Here is a 14,038-nt window from a genome sequence, read left to right on the forward strand (position 1 = left end):
GATAATAGTTGGAAACTCCAATAAATGTTGGATTAACAACATTAAACAAATTAAAAGTCATTAATCTATTACTAAGTATGTATAGAAAAAAAATGAATATGAGTGAGTAGTCTTGGTAGAAAACTATAGGCTACAAAAATAAAGAACCCAGTGAAAACATTAGTAAAACTACATAGAAAAAAAACTTACTGATAAATAAAATTTAAAAATTAACAGGAATTACTCAAAGTGAAACAGCATGAAGAAAAACAAAGATGAATACAGACCCAATGACTTCAGAGACAAGTAGCTAAAATAATTGCACTAACTCCCTTAAAAGAAAATAAGTGTCTAATGAAAAAAATTGAAGATAAAATACCTAAAATTCAACCAAAGTTGGTATGTAGAAAATAACCCACAGATCCAAAAAGCTCAATGAACCCTAGGCAGAATAAATACAGCAGCAGAAAGATACCCACTGCGAAAAAACAAAATAACTTTAAAACCAGAGGAGAAAAACATTAAGAATAACATAAACACTCACTGCAAGGAAAAGAAAAGCCTAAAGGTAATGAAAGATTTTTAAAAATCAACAATCTAGAATTACATTCAGTAGATTGTCATTATTCACTGATTTCCTTATTTGCAAAGCCAACTATTCATTAAATTTCTAACTCCAAGTTCAATGCATATACATAACCCCAAACCAGTATGTATATTATTTTCCGAAACATGCAGACCTGCAGAGCAGGCAAACGTTTGAGTCTCCCAAAGTGCCCATCCTCACTGAGGTAGGACAAGGCAACCACCTTATGCCTTCTTGTTTCAGCTCTCATGCTATAAAGGCCCCTTTCTCCATTTCTTGCGATGTTTCTAATTTGAGGGCTTTTGTTAATGATTACTCTGTTTAAAATGGCTTCTAACAATAGTGTTCACCAGCTATCTAATGTTCTTAACTTCAACAAAACCTGTGAATCATACAGAGAAAGAAGTATGTCAGATAAGCTTCTTTCAGGTATGAATATAGTGGTCCTGTCTGTGAGTTCAATGTTAATGAATTAAATAAAGCATCATTAAGTAGAAACACACAAATTTATGTGATGACTGGCTAATGAAAATATGACGAAAGGCTCACTGGAACCTAATCCTGTATTTCCCATAGTAGCGATGATTTATTATTGCTAACTCAGTGCTTCATTGACAGTGTAACAACACCAAATAAAAAGAAATCCCTGTATTCATCAGAAATTAAAAGATTAAGCCAGTTACAGTTGACACCTATAATCCTACCTAATCAGAAGTAGAAAAATGAAGATCAAAATTTCAGGCCAGCCTAAACAAAATTTCCTGAGACAATACCCGCGCCCCTCCTCCTCCCCATCTCAACCAATAAAAACTTTTGTGCGGTGGGGCACAACTGTTATCCCAGCTACCTGGGAAACATGAATAGAATGATAATGGTCTAGCAGTGGGGACATAAATGTTAGATCCTGTTTGAAAAATAACAAAAGCAAAATGGGATGGAACTCAAGCAACAGAGCACCAGCTGCCTAGCAAGCATGAAACACTAAGTTCAAACCCCAGTGCTGTTCCTTCAATAAATAATTAACAATAGTATTTTTTCAGATAGCAGATGAAAGAATTTATCACAAAAAGAGACTTGCACTTCAAGGAATGAAAGCTCTTCCAACTGAAGGAAAATCATAGCTGATAGGAATTTTAGGAATTTGGCTCTTCATAAGGCAATAAAGACTGGAATAAATGGCAAATACATAGGTAGATATATAAAAGAACTTATTCTCATGTGTCAAATAAGAAAAATAATTTATTTTGATGCACAAATAATTATAATACATATATAAGCAAAATGTACAACAAAAGTACAAAAAGTTAAAGGCGTATACTGAACTGTAATGTGATGGGGGGAACAATGGAAGGAACAACATGATCAAGATGAACTGTATCCATAAAATGACATGGTGAATTGAAACCCCTTTGTACAATTATAATGTAAATATATAGAGATACAGTGTGACGTAAAGTGATACAGTGTTCATTCTTGGTAGATTATTAAAAACTCCCTCTTAAAAATAAAAGAGTAGCCAGGTGCTGGTGGCTCACGCCTGTAATCCTAGCTACTTAGGAAACTGAGGGCTGAGAATGCCAATTCAAAGCCAGTTGAGGCAAGATAGTCCATGAGACTCTTAACTCCAGTTAACTACCAAACAGGCAGAAAGGGAGCCATGGCTGAAAGCGCAGAGTACTACTTCAGCACAAAAGCTCAAGGACAGCACCCAAGCTCTGCATTCAAGCCCCAGGACTGGATAAATAAATAAATAAATAAATAAATACAGATAATCTATACATTATCTTCCTCAATGGAGGCTAAGTCTGACTATTAAAAAATACTCCACTAATCAAAAATAAAGAAAAAAAGAGGAAACAATAAAGAGCAAAAAGGAGATGGGTCAAAGGAAAATCAAAATTTAAACATACTTCATATTAATAAAAACACTAATTGTAAGTAGATCCAATGAAAAGACAGAGGTTTTCACATGGGATGGTAACTTTACTATATGCTATGCCTTCAAGACATTTGCCTGAAACAGACAAAAAAGCAAAAGAGAATATAAAAGAATTTATGATGTGAAATGTGGATCTAACATATTAATGGCAAGCTAAATAAACTCAAAAACAAGGAATATGAAGCTGGGTACAGGTAGCTCATGACTGTCGTCCTAGCTACTCAGGAGGCAGGTACCACAGTCCAAAGCCAGGCTGGGCGGTAAAGGCCAAGAAACCTTATCTCCAATAAACTACAAAAAAAAAAAAAACAAAACAAAAAGCTGGCAATGAAGCTGTGGCTCAAGTAGAAGAGCACTAACCTTGAGCAAAAGAAGCTCAGGAACAGCACTGGGGCCCTGAGTTCAAGCCCCAGGCAAAAAAAAAAAAAGGGGGGGTGGGAGTGGGGAAATATTACCAGAGATAAAGAGAGATATTTAATGGTGATAAAGGCGTCTACAAATACATTTGGCAGAATAACAAGAGGGAAATACAGAAATGAAATACACATAGCAAAAACTAAAGGGGGACAGGCCCACAAATTTTTTTTCATTTCAACAATTGTTACTAGAAATGGACATACAATTAATCAATGAGCACATGCAGTAGATTTGTTTTACTCAGAGATTTATTCCATATGGCTTTGATCAATTTCAATAGAAATATAAAATAATTTAAGCCAAAAGAAATTTCAAAATTCCTATGTATATAATACACAGTTCAGTTGATACAGAAGTTTTCAGTCCTATGTTATAGCTCTATTTTCCTGCCCTTAATTTTGTAAAAATATGCCTCCCAAAAGCAAAGTAAAAGTTAATGTGCTTAATTTAAATGATAAAATAAAAATTGTGATTCATTAAAAAGGTATTTCTTAGGCTATAAGACAAATTCCAATAAACTTTAAATGATTTTACATCATGTAGTTATGTTCTTTAACACCCTAACCCCGTGAATTCTACTGAAATCAATAACCAAAAAAAGATCTGGAAACTCCTGTTTGGAAATTAAGCTAACTCTAAAGGATACACAGCTTTATCATGAGGGAAATAGAATATTCTGAGTCAAATGATAGTGAAAACACGTGGGAGGCAGCAAAAATAAGGTATAAGGTATATGTAGCTCTAAATACTATCAGAAAACTCAAGATCAAAGTTTCAAATTCCCATTTTAAGAAACTAGAAATAGGACAAATAAAATCCAAATAAGTAGGAGAAAGTAGCAAAAATAAGAACAAGACTCCATTATATAGAAAAATGACAATAGAAAACAAAACAACTAATGCAAAAGTTGGTTCCTTAAAAGGATCCATAGCAATAAAAATGACCTCGATTAAGAAAAAAGAGAAAGCAAGTACAAGAAATAAAAAATAGGACTATCACAATTCTAAATATTTACTTAAGAGAATAGTAAGGAGAATTTTTGGCAATAAATTATACAATTTAGATGAGTGGACATATTCCTTAATGTCCACTTACCAAGATGAAATGTACAAAATCCAAAACACTCATGAAAATGAAACAGGCAAGTCCTCTGAAAGGTATCAATTACCAAAACTGACACAAAGGGAAATGGAAAACTAAATTAGTCCTGCCACTTTAACGTATGCCTGTAATATAAACCTCATGAAGAAAACTCTAAGCCCAGAAGACTTCATTCTCTCAAATAAAAGAGGCAAAACTATAAAACATCTAGGGTATTTTTACAATCTTGAAGCAAACAAAGATGTCTTAATACACAGTAGCAAAACCATAAAAGACTTCTTGAAAATTGAAACAAACTCATTCATCAAAAAAATTATCAATAAAACAGGAAAGCTGCAGACTAGGACTCCACTCACAAAACATCTGTGTGCATGCACATTAAGATATAAACACACATGCATACATATACACATCCTAATGTGCATGCATAGAAACAATTACTGACACCTGTAGTATCACTGATAAATCTCAAAAGCATCACATTTGAATGCAAGTAGCCAGACACACATACAAAATGACTATTACTATGATTCCATTCATGTGATGCTTTAAAAAAAAAAAAGCTAGGTGTAGTGGCTCATACCTGGAATCATAGCTATTCAAGAGGCTGAGATCTGAGGATCAGTGTTGGACAGAAAAGTTCCCTGTGAGACACTTATCAAAACCTGAAGTGGCCACATGGTTCAAAGTAGTAGAGCATAAGCTTTAAACAAAAGAGCCCAGTGACAGCACTCAGGCCCTGAGTGAGTTCAAGCTCCACAACCAATGACAAAAAAAAAAAAAAAAGAAAGAAAGAAAAAGAAAAAAAAAACCTATTCTGGAAAAAAATCAAAATAGTGGTTGTTCTGGGGATGAGGCATAATGCATGATATGAACTGATAAACTGACTTGATTAAGGACCCAAAAGAGCTTTTTAGAATACTAAACAGAGCTTTTTAGGATAATAAAAAGTTCTATATCTTGACAAGTGTTTGGGCTGAGCATACATATTAAAAAAAAAAAAAAACAGGCTGGGAAGGTGGCTCAGTGGTAGAGCTCTTGCTTTCCATGCTTGAGGCCCTGGGTTCGATTCCTCAGCACCACATAAGCAGAAAAAAAAAAAGTCAGAAGTGGTTGAGCTGAAGAGCTGAGGGACAGCGCCCAGGTCCAGAGTTCAGGCCCCACAACTGGACCCCCCCAAAAAAAAACTGTTAAAACTTTAAGGTCTATGCTTTCAATGGAATGTAAACTTTATCTTTTGTGTATGTATGTCAATCCCAGGGTTTTAACTCTGGGCCTAGATGCTGTCTCTGAGCTTTTTTTTGCTCCAGGATGGCACTCTACCACTTGAGCCATAGCTCCTCATCCAGCTTTTTGGTGGTTAATTGGAGATAAAAGTTTCATAAGACTTTCCTGCCCCAGCTGGCTTCAAACCTCCATCCTTAGATAGCAGCCTTTGAGCAGATAGTTTATAGCAGCCATCAGCACCCAGCTTTGTAAATTCTATCTTAATAAAAATATTAAAACGACAAGTGTATGAGCATGCTTCACAAATTGTAGCTTGAATGAAAACAAGAGAGTTCCTTCAGATTAAAATATTTTCAGATTAAAAACAATTGATTGTAACACATAGGATCTTACTTGGATTCTGAATTTTTTTTTTTAACTAAAAAACCCAAAGACCACTAGGTGTGGTGCTGGTGGCTCACGCCTATAATCCTAGCTACTCAAGAGGCTGAGATCTGAGGATCACAGTTCAAAGCCAGCCTGGCAGGAAAGTCCATGAGACACTTATCTCCAAGTAATAACAGAAAAGGCCTGTTAAACCCCAGGACTGGCAAAAAGTAAAAAAAAAAGAAAACAGGAAACCCACACCCAAGGACCACTTTATGCCATTCACAAAATAACTGGAAATGTAAACACTGACTATACAGGTAATGTCAATTATTATTAAATAACGCTGGGGCACTACGGTTATGTTTTAAAGGATCCTTAACAATTTGTAAAATACATAATGAAAAATTTATCAAGTTTTGGAATTTGCAGGATCAGCTAGGGGTTGATTAATGACTATTAGAACTATAATGACAAAAAAACTTTTGTCGTTTTATTTTTTTAAATACATATGGTCAGCCAGATGGCTCACACCTGTAATCCTAGCTATACAGGAGGCTGTGATCTCAGAACTGTAGTTCGAAGCAAGCTGGAGTAGTAAAGTCCTCCAGTTAATCATAGAAAAAGCCAAAAGTGGCACTGTGACTCAAGTAGTAGTGTTAGCACTGAGCGAAAGGAGCTCAGGGACAGAGCCCAGTCCCACATATACAGGTAAATACATATAAAATGTCATCATCTTTTTGCCTAAAACTTTGGCATTTTTTTTCTTCTGATCCTGGGGTCTAGGCACTGTCCCTGAGCCTCTTTCTGCTCAAAGATAATGCTCTAGGGGCTGGGAAGGTGGCTCAGTGGTAGAGCGCTTGCCTTGCATGCCTGAGGCCCTGGGTTCGATTCCTCAGCACCACATAAGCAAAAAGAAAAAAGTCACAAGTGGCGCTGTGACTCAAGTGGTAGAGCGCTAGCCTTGAGCTGAAGAGCTGAGGGACAGCGCCCAGGCCCAGAGTTCAGGCCCCACGACCGGACCCCCCCCCAAAAAAAAGATAATGCCCTATCACTTCAGCCACAACACCACTTTTGTTTTTTTCCTGAGTACTTTATTGGAAATAGTCTTACAGACTTTCCTGCCCAGAATGGCTTCAAACCATGAGCCTCAGATCTCAGCCTCCTGAGTTGCTAGGATTACAGATGTGAGCCACCTGGCTGTTTGCTTGCAAATGAGACAACTGGTGCTGGGGGTAGTTTCAGGATGAGACCTGGTCACTAGAAAAGAGCGATACTCAGAGGATTGGAACTTACAGTCCTACCATCCCCCACCCAAGAGGCACCAGAGGGGAAAGGAGTTGAAGGTTTAATTAAGAGTCTATGATATAATCAAGCATGTCAACGCGATGACCCTATTATCCAAGAGGACTGTGCTCAGAGAAGGGCCTCTACGCAGTAGTTCCTGCAGTGTGATGCTCTGCAGAAGGCAAAGGCAGACCTTGTCTCATCCCAGTAAGCGTTGGCCTATTAATCTTTTATCTGCTTATCTGTACTATTTATAATGCCCTTTAAAATAAATGGGTAAGCATAAATATTTCCCTGAGTTTTATGAGTCACTCTAAATTAACAAAACACAAGGAAAGGGTCATGGAAACACCAATTTATAGTCCAGCCAGTAAAAATTCCAGAGGACCAGACTAGGGACTAGCTTCTGAACTAAGGGTCAGTCTAATGATCCTTCACCCAGGGGATCTGATGCTCTATCTCCAGGTAGGTAGCATCAGAATGGAGTTAAATGAAGGGACTGCACACATTCTGTGTTTTGTTGATACTTTACATAATCCCCCAAAATAGAGGTAAGAGAATGTGAACAAACTAAATAAAGTTCTATGTTTAAGTCCCCCTTCCCCCCCACCCCCATTTTACCCTAAGTTCATTTAGCAAACCAATAAAATACACACTTTCTTCCATCAATGCTAAACTTAACTACAGCCCCTGAAACATATTTTACTAACACAAGTTTCAGTGAGGATAGTTCATATGTTGGCAGGTGAAATTATCTCAGTATTTATTCAAAGGTGATACCTTAACTGCTCCTATCTTCATGGAGATAGATGGGTAGTATTGGCCTATAAAATATAGCACAATCTTTTAATTCTAATTTTCATATTCCCTTTATGCAAAGCAAAAGCATCTTTTAAAACTTTTGATGAACTTGTTCTGTCTAAAAACCAAAATATCAGAATTAGTACAATTAATAAAATGTCCTATATAATAATGATGGTGTTGATAAGTTCAGACCTAAAAGTTTGAAAGACAGAAAGGGATACAGATGATAGGTTTAATAACCTGTTTAGAAGAAATAATAGAATAAAAATAGCTAATGCTCTAATTTCCTGAGCTCAAAAGCATGCACAGTAGCTTTAAAGAAAAAATAACACTTTAGGTCAGCTCCATGTAGAGCCATCAGAGCACTGAAGATAAATGAATGTAATAATAATATATCAAGCCATAACATAGGAAAAACACTGCCCGAACAACAGTAGCCCCAATTAAGGTCCTCCTTTCACACAAGTAGATATGTAAATGTGTGACTGGTCTGATATTACAACTACTAGACATCTCTAGTTTTGAGAACAGAATATGCTTTATAATACAGGGCTTGTGTCTTTTCCTTAATCTGCTATTTGTCTTTCACTATCTCCACTCACCCTTTCTTGTCCTCATACTCAGCCCTACATCTATTAGACGAAAATAATATTATACAATGACCACAAGTGGTTTGAACAAACTATATAAACTTTCTGTATCTGTTTGCATTTCCTGAATGAGAACAGCCATTACAGAAATAATGATTTGTGAAATCTGATGGGTCACATAAAGTAAAAAGAAAGAGAAAGAAAAAGAAAAACGAAGAGGAAAAATAAATATCCAACCCTTTGCAGTTACAATTCCTTCCAAGGGAATAAAAAAAAATGTTTCTCCTTTCTCAACGCAACTTTTTTTAATCTTTACCATTCTTTTCTAGGCTATAATCAATGAAAAGAGAGTCGAACAACTGTAAAATGCAGTATTTTAAGTATTTCATAACTCAATAGACTACAATACTTAGTATTTATTTTTAAAACCCTGTATTTCACTAAATATCAGTTTAAATTTTATACATTAAAGCAGGGTACCAGGAGTTCATGCCTGAAGCCCCAGCTACTCAGAAGGCTGAGATCTGAAGATCACAATTCAAAGCCAGCCTCGGCAAGAAAGGTCTCCAGACTCTTATCTCCAATAAACTACCAAAAAAAAAAAAAAAGCCAAGAATGGAGCTGTGGCTCAACTGGTAGAACACTAGCCTTGAGCACAAAAGCTCAGAGAGAGCACCCAGACCCTGTGTTCAAGCACCAGCACCAACACACAAACAACAACAAAAAAGTATATATTAATAAAAATTGTATTTTTAGAAAAATATCTAATACTGATACTAAAAATATATCAATTGCCACAAAATTAATTGTTGTATTTAACTGCAACAAGACAGGAGTTAAGATAAACAATTCAATGACTTCTTCTCTAGGTCATAAAGGAAATTATAAATCTGACTAAATTTTTTTTAAATGCACAGAAAAGTCACCATATGGTCAAAATACAAATAACAAATCAACAAGAACATGACAAAAAAAATAAAAAAGCTTACAGCTCAAGTGATCCTACATATGTAGAAAAAAACTTTCAAAGAGTAATTAGAAAAAATTTACTCACACATAAGCCTATCAAAAATTATGCAAATGCAAATTAAAAGTACAACCTGCCTGACTACCAGTTTACCAATATCCTGTGTGACATAAGGTCAAGACATAAGGAAAAGGGTAGTTTTAACATAACGTTCAGAGGAATATAGGTTGCCACAACTCTGTAGGACAATTTGGCATTGTCTAACACTTAATGCAAAAATATCCTTTGAACTATTCTACTTAAAAAATATGTAACAGGGGGCTGGGAAGGTGGCTCAGTGGCAGAGGGCTTGCCTTGCATGCATGAGGCCCTGGGTTCGATTCCCCAGCATCACATAAAGCAAAAAGAAAAAAGCCGGAAGTGGTGCTGTGGCTCAAGTGGTAGAGCGCTCGCCTTGAGCTGAAGGACAGCGCCCAGGCCCAGAGTTCAGGCACCACGGCCGGACCCCAAAAAAAAAAAAAAAATGTAACAGCAAGCAGCATGTAGTCCTAAAGAAATACATATAAGTGTTTTCCCAAGAAACATTATTTGTAACATAAAAAGGTATATAAATCAATGAAAGTAACAAGACAGAGCCCATTAAATACAGCACAGTAGTTCCCCCTTACTCACAGGCCTATTGTAAGACCCTTAGTGGAAGGAATAATAATGAACTCAACGTATGTATTCTATCTTTTCCCTATACATATATAAGTTTAGTAACAAATTAAGCAAGGCAAGAGACCAACAACAAAAACACAACAATTTTAACAATCTGCTGCAATAGCAGCTAGACTTATATTGTGCCTCTCTTTCCTCTCAGAATATCTTTTCAGTACTTTCACCATTTCACTTAAAAGAAGTACTTCACAGGCTTTACTTTTTGCTAGCAATACTATCCTTATACTTTGGGTCCAACATTAAGTAAACAAGTAAGGCCTATTGTTTGTAGTTTCACATTTGGAGAGTATGTACCAAAAATCCCCAGTGGATGCCATACACACTACTTCTTTTCCTAAACATAAATATTTATGATAAACTTTCACCTTTTCATTTAAAGGAAGCACTTTACAATTGTGCCAGCCTCTATACTCTTGCATTTGGGGGCTATTATTTAAGTAAGAGTTACATGAACACAAGCACAATGAAACCATTAGTTTTCCTAATAACCAAGGCAACTTAGTTACTAACAGACAAGTAGCATATATAGTATGAATGCAATGTAGAAAGGGATAATTCATAGTCATCTCAGAGTGTGTCTGCAAGGGCTTATGCGTTGAAGGCTTGGTTCTCAGTGTGAAAATGCTAAGAAATATTGGGGCCTTACTTTATGAGTGGAGTGAAGCCTGTCAAATTCTTTTCTTCTCCTTGTATTTATATCTACAGTCTCCAAGTCCTACTAATTGATTGATTCACATGCCCTCTCTGTAACCCAACTATAAAATTAGAGATTCACAACCAATTAAAAATTAGTCTCTTACATTCTTCTCATCTATTACATTTTCACCAAAAGAACTAGCAACGAACTAGTTCAGACCCTACTGATTTCTGATGAGTACTGTAAAAGCTTTAACAGAGTTCAGCTAGTTTTCCTTCCAACCTATTCTGAATTTTTGTCAGTTATTAACACTGCATTCATGATGTCATGCCTCAGTTCAATAATCTTTATGACTTCCCAATCTGTAAAGCAGTAATATAGAAAAGAAATGAAAAACAGTCAAATAACTCGTTAGAAATAACCATAATGAAACAGAACACTCTTGGTTTCATGACATAAGGTACTAAAAGAAAGAGCAACTTTGGATGACTGGATGTGGATTAAAACAGAACCATAAAACTAAACTTCCTTAATTTTGTATACAACAATCTTCAGAATCCAGATCTACAACACATTTTCAGTCTTAATGTTAGTTCAGAACATGCCCAGATATCAACTCACAATCATCTTTGCTGATAAAACTTCCACTCCTCAAACCAATTTCTATCTAGAATTTCCTTTGCATATCCTGAAAGACTAAGCTAACCAACCACCTTTTCAACTGAAAGTCACCTTCCTCTGAGAAAAATAGCCATGTTAGATGTGCTAGTCTCAACGTCAATCACTATGCACTTCAATGGACATGTTCCAGGCACGATATCAAGCAATAAAATTTTATTAACTTACTGAAGGAAATCAGAGTTAACTAAAAACTAAGACAAGTAGCAATGTTGGGGATCTATGAGCCATATTCCAGGTAGGTTATTAAGTCTGTTTCTAACCATGTTCTTTCCTCATACTGCTCACTTCCTTTCATCCTCACTCCTTTCAGTCCGCAGTCCCTCTGACTCTTCAAAACTGTATTTTCATTCCAAAACGTAAATTATTTACAGTGTACATCTGAAATAACTATTTTTAAGCCAAACTTTTTTATCATAGCCTATGGGAAGCCCCAAATTATATTCATGTGACACCCATATACATACAGGTTTTTCTCTCTAGTCTTACTAATTGACAAGTTCATTCTACCTCAAGGTTTCTGCTCTAACAGTTACTTGAGTATTTCCGATCTCTGTAGCTAAAACCATCTGTGCATCACCTAAACTAAAAAGGGTCCCACAGATTTCATTTATTACCATTTCATCCTGCAGTTTATTTTCCTCATACCACTAATCCAAGTCCTTTAGTTATGTGCTTTTTATGTGTATATCCCTCCCATGGAGAACACGTCTGGCTTCCTTTTGCCACACCATGAACCCCACTATAGTGGCTGTATCTTAGTAAGGTAAGGTACCTTAATCATTACTAGGATCAATCAAAGAGAAAACTCTTCAGTTCATTATGAAATCTAGATATACCAAAGTGGTTTAACCACTCATAATCACAATAACTATTTTTACATTTAGCAAATGTATCCACATGAGGATAATCAATATATAATTATACAGAATTCCTGAGTAGGCAATATCTTCTCTCTCCTTTGTCTTCTAACCTTAACTGTAAGTCAAGACTTCAAAGAAATGCTGCTACCTCCTGAATTCCCAAGTTCAAAGCAACAGAATTCTTTGTTCCCGTGCAGAAATACAAGATGACATGTTAGCATGCTTTTGTCAATCATTACGCTTGCACTATAAGAAATAATTACTTTATATTTTTTCGATCTTAAGTTTCCTTCAATTGTGTCCTTTCCATACAAAAACAGGAAGAGGAAAGTTTGTTACACTTCATCTTCTAAGATACATAGTGTAATTAGTGTTTATGTAGTGCCTTGGACTATGTAGATCTTAAAACGTTACTAAAACACATTACAATTAGTTTATTTTTCCCATTGTGGAAGAGTAAATTAAAGAAAAAGATGAATTACTTCACTGATATTCTTTCTCTAGTAAAGAAGCCATCCCCAAATTCCCACAAGGTTATAAAAAACTATCGGCAGGCAGTTAGACCCATTGATTCTTGACCTTTACATATAAAGGTCTTGATGTTGGTGAAGCAGTAGGTCCCAAAGCAACGTAATACTTCGCAATAAGCATATAAAACACATTCTCAATCTCTTACCCAACTGATTTTTTCCCTTACAAAATAATTTCCCAGGGCAAGTAAGGCAATAAAACCTTGTTCCTAAAAGTGAATATGTAATAATAACACGAAATCAAGTATTAATATGAATGCGAAGCCTTGGAAACTACCTTGATGATCATACATATGCTTGTCAATCCGAAACGTATACTTGCAAAAAAAAATATAAAAATAACATTTCTAACCAATGTATGAAAAAGTCTGTCTCAAAACATTTCATTAAGGCTCCGGGTACACTGCCACCAGTTCCATTAGTGAAGTCCTGGTAAGGTAGCCTCAAGTTTTCTCTTCTTTAAGAACGTCTATCTACCATTTTTGCCATTTCATGAAGACTCAGCTCTGATGCATTCAGAGGCTAAGCGGCCTGCGTGAACGGCTGGCAATTCCGCTCACCCCGCAGGTGAGCTCCCCGCCCTCCCGGAACCCAAAGCCCATCTCCCATTTCGCCGGCGTGGTCTGGCAGGCGGGGGAGACGCCACCTTAGACACCCGAGCTGCGCGGGGCGGCGGCGGGGCTCGGCCACGATCCTCTCCTTCCGAATTCTCCCCGAAACACGCCACTGGAGGCGCTCTGCTGCACTGCAGCTGGCCCAAGAGGACGTTTTCCACTCGGCAGGCTTCCCACCGCTTCCAGGAGGAGGGGAGGGAGACGCGCGGGGAGACCCAGCCTCGAGGCCGGGAGGGGAGGCCCCGGGCAGGAAGCCGGCCCCCGCCCCCGCGGCCAGCGGCCCCTTTTCCTCCAGACTAGAGCCACCATCTCCCCAGGCCCCGCATCTCTTTAAGCTGGGGGCGCCCAGGCCTTCCCAGCCGCACCTCCCAAGCCACGCCAGCCCGAAGAAGCCGTCGCCCCAGCGCCGCCGCACACAGCCGGCTCCCGTGAAGGGCTGGTGCCTAACTTCTGGGACGCTGGGGGCCGCAGGACCCGAGGGCAGATGGCGGGAGCGGGCTGGGGTTGCACGTGCTCCCCGAAAACCCAGACAATGAAGAACCACCCTAGTCTTCCCAGAGCGCCCCACCCTTCTCCCCGCCTCCTACGGGGGGGGGCGCCAACGCCCCGACGCCTGCAGACAAAGCCCCCTCGGGGCGGAGAGGCGGCTCAGCCCCAGGCCTGGGGGCGGGGGCTGCACACAAAAGAGGGCGGGGCGCGGGGACGGGGCACAGCGCGGGGACCGGGCGCGGGG

General features: G+C 38.0%; 1 protein-coding gene across 1 annotated transcript in view; it reads right to left on the reverse strand.

The window, feature by feature from the left end:
* Positions 1-14,038, reverse strand: part of Rtn4 (reticulon 4) — a 57,228-nt gene that overhangs the window by 42,270 nt on the left and 920 nt on the right. The window lies entirely within an intron of this gene.

This window comes from Dipodomys ordii, unplaced genomic scaffold (genome assembly GCF_000151885.1).
Source record: "Dipodomys ordii isolate 6190 unplaced genomic scaffold, Dord_2.0 Scaffold37, whole genome shotgun sequence".
In the NCBI taxonomy this organism is placed as follows: domain Eukaryota; kingdom Metazoa; phylum Chordata; class Mammalia; order Rodentia; family Heteromyidae; genus Dipodomys; species Dipodomys ordii.